Genomic DNA, 6,815 nt, shown 5'->3' on the forward strand with positions numbered 1-6,815 from the left:
GCAACTACTCGCGTAACTATTTCATTACTGTGAGCTTATTAACACATTGTTATGCATGTGTTTACGGATCATGATTGAGGTTACGATCGTTGCAGACTTGTTCGTAGAATTTTCTTTTTACCCACAAAGAAGAATCATCACCTCATGGAATGTGATGATCAGGCCGAAGATAGATAAGTAAAAGTTTATTTGCAAAAAAAATGATACCTACTCCAATATAGCCGATATACAACGTGCAAATTATAATACATAAACTCATTTATCTTCATTAATGATAAAAAGTAACATGTCCCCACACTTGTATCATCCTTCAAAAATGTGTTTTCTTTTATTAAGATGGTGGTCTCCAGCATTATAAAAGAAAATATTCTATCTAACAAACCTTACCAGACCGTTACTAAACAAATATTAATGTCATGTAAACTTGCACAGTTAACACCTACGTGTTTACTATGAGCAAATTGTATTTTTGCTGAATTTATACAGAGATCACGTCAAGTTCAATTTTAAAGCATCTTATACCCTTGTAATAGGTGCTATTTTTCTGATTTGCTGACTGTACCTTCAAAGTTGCCCCGAGAAATTCCTCCACCTCTTGTACATTAGTCATTTTAATCACCCAACGTTACCGTCTGTGGTAATAAAATTATTTCACAGTAAACATTTCGTGAATTAAATTTTAAGGACTCGTGGAGAGTAATGGGAGCTTTAAATAGGGATGGGAAATGTCTTCGGGGGTTAACAGGTATTTTGCGATGAGAATTTTTGGTAAAAAATGCTGTTTTTGAAAGGAGTTTCGTAATCGTAGACTAGTCTTGACAAATCATGATCAAGGACTGGATATTTTAATTGAACTGAATAATTAAAGAAAACTTAATTCACAGGTGTAAAACAGGACCTCTACATATTAAGCACTTGCAAAATGTAGATGTTTGTATAGAAATAACTCTCCTTTGCGTCGAGTATAAACATAATGATATTATTATAATAATCTATCTCTCAGGCTACGTCGGACATAATGAGATGTTATTTTAAGTACCCTAGTTACTGGCATTAAAATATTGACGAAAATTACACTGCACCGCAAAAAAAAAGAAAGAAGGGTCGGTAAGAAAATCTAGGTCAGTTACTTTGGAAGATATAGATAATTTTCTGACTGACCTTTTTCTTTAAGGTCCAGAGTATTTTCGGCCAAATAATATAATTATTTTGAGTCAGTAAACGTCCAGACTGTCCCCTCCCTACGCTTTATAATAAAATACTAAGCACAAAACATTATTTCGATTCGCACGGGACAGATATGAAAGTTCGCTAGCCTCACAAAATATTCAATTTGCGGAATTATTTAGTAAGCAATTAAAGTTATACATTAAGGCTGGGATGCACCATCTTACTTTAACTTTGACAAACGTCAAAAATCTGTCAAACTCCATACAAAAAGCGCCGGTTATTGTTAAAGTTACGGTGAAAGTAAGTTGATGCAACTGAGCCTAAATTAGGAAATTTTATTTGGTAATAAAATTGCTACAGCACACGGCTTTGGCTTTATTCATCTGGAAAAAAACCATGTAATTTTCATATTAAAAAATTTAAACAACTTGATTTCAAATGTTTTTTATACAAAAATGACGCATATTTTATTAGGGTGATACCTAATAGTACAGCTCAGCACTATCCTTCAATCAGTTGCAGACTTTTATAAATAATGGACAAAAAGTGTCAACTTTTCAGCTAAGTATTTTTTTTACTTCAATGAACCAGACAAGTGCGAGTCGGACTTACGACTTGCTCATTTTATTTTGTTTTTAGTATTGTAATTGTATAGTATTTGTTTTAGCGGCAACAGAAATGTATCATCCGTGCAAATTTCAACTGGCTAGCTATCGCGGTTCATGAGATACAGCCTGGTGACAGATAGACACAACTCTTAGTAATAGGGTTCCGTTTTATCTCATTGGGTACGGGACTCTGAAATGCTCTGGGATTTTTATCCATACGATTTCTTATCAGAGGATCTTCAGCCCATCACAATATTGTCAAAATAAATTCTGCTTTTATAGTAAATTGCCTACAGAATCTGTTACCTTATTACGCTCAATGGAGGTAACATAACTTAAAATATCATAATGTTAAAGATGTTATCATTCCATTTCTCGCACGATTTACATGACCAAGAATCGGTATATGTAAATAAAATAGGAGCATAAGTTGCGATTGTGACCAAAGCAGCCATAGTTATATTATTATGGAGGGAGATCGTGCGGAGAGTTGTATCCGCCTCTACAACGCCTCAACGTGACCACGACCGCTCTGCCAAGAGTAACGAATAAGAAGAAGAGAAGAAGTTCATATCGACGAGGTCTATGAGTGTTTTAAAATGCTTTGAATAGTATTAATTTTTTAAAATTAGTAGGTACCTACTGAAAAGTAGTAGGAAGTTAAGCACCATTATTGTAGATAATAATATATTTTACTGACTGTATTTTTTTATTCGATTCAATGGAGTGACGTACGAGTATCATAATGACGCTAAGAAAGATAAAAATAAGCGTTATACACTAATATTAATTATCACTCGTAGCATACTTAGGTACAGGAAGCCTTCTATTCAAACTTAAACTAGGTATAGTGCGTATATTATTCTCGCACAATTACAACATGAGATTTAGTAATGAGGTACGAGTAGGTTGCCTAACTTAGGTATGATAAATCAAAGTCTGCGACTACGATATTACAGTTATTTAATGTTGGAGGACTTTCCCAAGGTTATTTTGTATTCTGAATAAATGAAAAATAATTTTATTTATGATGTAAGTTAGTCGAACTAAAGTCGCTGAAATAATACGACGGACTGAAGTGGCAATTGGCTGGGCACATAGCTTACTTACTTGACTTAAGGTCCTATGTCCCCTAGATGGGGCAGAGGGCGAACAGTCCTCCATCGCGTTCGGTCTTGAGCTTCGCGTTTGATCTCGCTCCAAGTCTTGCCGATCTTCTTCGCCTCGTCTGCCACAGTGCGCCGCCAAGTTTGCTTGGGGCGACCACATTTGCGTTTTCCTTGGGGGTTCAAATCCAGAGCCTACTTGGGGATGTGATCGGGATCCCTTCGGAGAGTGTGGCCAATCCAGTTCTACTTGCGGCGCTTGATCTGCTGGTCAATCGGAATTTCGTGGCACATAGCATACAGAACTAAAAGCTCATAGGGCTACCTCGTACCGCAAGCACAGTAAGGGACGTCCATACGCAAGGAAAACAGATGACCTCATAAAGGTTGAAAAAAAAACGCTGGATGCAGGTCACTGTCAACCAACCAGTTTTTCCAGACTTTAGAACCTTGCTAGAACCTATGTCACCCGGTCATGTGATCCATGATGACAACGCGGTCGAGTTAACTGCACACCTGGCAGCCGTGACGTCACATCGACACTGGTATGGACTGGGTAAACGCGGGGAAGTGTGCGGGTGAGTGTGAGGAAGAGTCGCATTCCAGCGAGGTGAGCAGTTAGGACTGTTTACATCCTATAGCAATATTTTGAAATGGAACCCTGCTAGAACCTATGTCACCCGGTCATGTGATCCGTGAAGACCATAAACAACCGGTTAAGTTAACTGCACACCTGGCAGTCGTGACGTCACATCGACGCTCTGGTACGGACTGGGTAAACGCGGGAAGGTGTGCGAAGTATGAAGTGCGCAGTTAGTTCAATCGGACTGAATAGGTACATCCTATGGCAATCAGAAATACGCCCACTCGAGCTGTGTTTAGTGTATCGAGAATAATTATATTAATCCCTCAAACAAAACTGAATCATCATTACAAGATGGCTCGTTCGCAATATCTTAGTATTAGTAAGACTCACACAGACGTTAGTTAACCATATTATCGAATCAGCTCGGAGTAATCAAGGGGATCCCGGCATACTCGCAAACTTCCGATACTGAGCAAACGTAATATAACTTATGTGTTTATTCATAGCGCGGCAAATATTTAGCGAGATTGAGCAAGTAAAAATATTTGTGATAAGACGGAGCAAAATGAAATTGTATTGAAATGAAAACGTGATTACGTAAGATTGAGTCTCACTTAAAAGATTGTACCAATTTAACGCTTTGGTTATACAATAATTAATTCAAAGTTTGGCATATTGATTGATGTTGATTGCTAAGGTAAAAAAACCTTCATATTTTTTAGTATTTATGACGCATTGTTTCTTTATCTCAGTTTCAGATAGAGTAAGCTTATTTACAAGATAGTTTTCTCACTCACTCGTATTTTAAAGGCATAACAAATTAGACAAGCCCCAACCATAATAATTTTATGAGAATTTTGTTATTACCTAGTAGCATGTCTGCTGCTTATAACCGATTTTACGCTATTCTAGGCCTATACACCATGTTCAATTGTTCATGACAGATTAAATATCATGATCGTATCCCTCAAAATAACGAACGAAAAAGACGTAGCAAGCTATCACTGCTATAGAGCAGTAGGCCTATTTTGATCTGTCCCTTAAAAATTGATTTTGTTAACAATTTAAGTGATACATTTTTATACGGAAGACAACATTTTAAAGGTCGCCATTTTGCAGTATATAAAAGAAGATAAATTCGGTAACGACTGAAAACATAAAGTAGAAAATGCGATGTTATTATAAGACATTTTACTGTGTCATATTGGCAGTGAGCTTTTACGACGACTTTGGTGTCGTTTAATATTTTGTTACTGCCTATAATATTTTATTGGGTTTAAAACCTTCACATACGGCGAGGTGGGGAATTCATAACGTGAAACTATTTCATTTTATATACGGAAATAACGTGACTTTGAATAGGTATTAAGAAAACCCTTATGAAAATAGTGTCCTGTCCTGCGCCGCTCGCATCCAGGCAACTCCCGCGACCTTCACCAAATCATCGGTCCATCTAGTGTAAGGCCTGCCCACATAACATCTTCCGGCTCGTGGTCGCCATTCGAGATTTTTTCTGCCCCAGCGGCCATCAGCTCTGCGAGCTATGTGCCCTGCTCACTGCCACTTGATTTTAGCGATTCTGCGGGCTATGTCAGTCACTTTGGTTCTCCTGCGGGTCTTCGCATTTTCTGATCTGATTTTTTTAATTTGATTTTTATTCAAACAAAAATAGCTTCTCATCTTTGTTTAAAACAAAATGAATCGACTCTGTCCAGAAAATTTGTTTCGTACAAATTAGACACTTCTGTCCTCTACCCGAATCGACCTAGGACAGAAGAGTGTTGCCATTTATTAGGGATCGAATAGGTCTTTAAGTCTCCCCTAATGGTATTGACTGTAATCCCTTTCCGATACTTAGCTTGTTCTTGTTGGAACTTTCAGAAATAATAGCCGTCGGAATGAAAAAAGGATGTAACATTCAGCTGTTTAAACTTTATCGAATTAGGCCGAGTTGCACCACCTAACTTAGACCGTAACCGATGTTTTTGTATGGATTTTTGATATGAGTTTTTCACCTCCTAACTAGTCTAAATAAAGTCACGAAGTCAGAAATTGTGTTCCACTCATTTCCCTCTATAATATTTTATTGACTAGACTATTTGGAAAATGTAATCAAATGAATAAAACAGAATAGAATAGAATAAACTTTACTGAACACAGTGAGCATAATTTGTATACAATAACAACACAACACGAAGATAAAAAAAAAACTTAGTGGGGCATTGCGCCAAATAGGCTCCCGCCACCCAGCATTTATCTTCTTGATGTGCTCGTAAGGGCATGGCATGAAGCTGGTCTTCCGCGGAAGCCCTTGCAATGCTTAAAATATATTTTGTATCTTAGGTCTTTAGTCATTATGATTGCTAATTGATTGTCTGATGAATGACACAACTTGTCCGTTTGCCTTCACGTCAAGAGTGAAGGGACAAGGTAGTGGCCTCATCAAGTCTAGTGCTTTTAACTATAATTATTTTTGATTGAATATCGATTTGTTATTATACGAGTACCTACAGATAGAATATCAAACTAAATACAGTGTTACTTTATGGCGTTGTAATAAAGACTATTTTGCGACGAAAATTTCTAGTCTGATGTGCTGTTGACAGTACCCCATTCGTCATATTAGTTTCTAGTAATAAATTAATAATGATCAACGTTATATTTATTGTTTATTCGCGTGGTATTTTTAATCAACAAAAGTCAATAAAGAGTTAAGTTAGTTTTTTGGTTATCTGTAGGTACCTATACTGTTTAGCTTTAGCAAACCATAACATTAAGACGATTGTTATAATAATTATTAATAGGTATTAATTTTCTTATGAAATTAGTGTCTGCATATTAATTGAAATGATACTAAATTTTCCATATTTTGATTTCGTGTCTTAAGAAAAACGCGTTTTCAATTTAAATACATTTTCTCGCTTATAGTGGACTAACAGAATTCGAGAAAATTATCATATTAAAATGAAACTGGATTAAGTTATAAAATATCAGTGTTTAGATTTACTGGAGCATTTTCTGAAGTCTTATTTTGAGATTAAAATATTTTACCTTATCAGTTGTTAAAAAACTGACAGCTGTATAAAGTGCTGTTTTCCAACGTTGGACTAATCCTTGGATTAAATATATCTGTGCAGTAGAAGTAAATTCATCGTTATACTTAATATTGTGTATTTTCCTAACCTTTTCCAACGTAATTCAGTTCAGAATTCATGCAAAATAACTCCAAGATTAAGATTTTTGTAAAGACGACGCAGCGACACTGCTCCGGCGTCGCACTGCTTTCGCTCTTATATCCGTATTCACAAACGATGCTTGCTTAAGTGAAGCAGCAAATCGAACGCA

This window comes from Ostrinia nubilalis, chromosome 7, assembly GCF_963855985.1.
Source record: "Ostrinia nubilalis chromosome 7, ilOstNubi1.1, whole genome shotgun sequence".
Taxonomy (NCBI): Eukaryota; Metazoa; Arthropoda; class Insecta; order Lepidoptera; family Crambidae; genus Ostrinia; species Ostrinia nubilalis.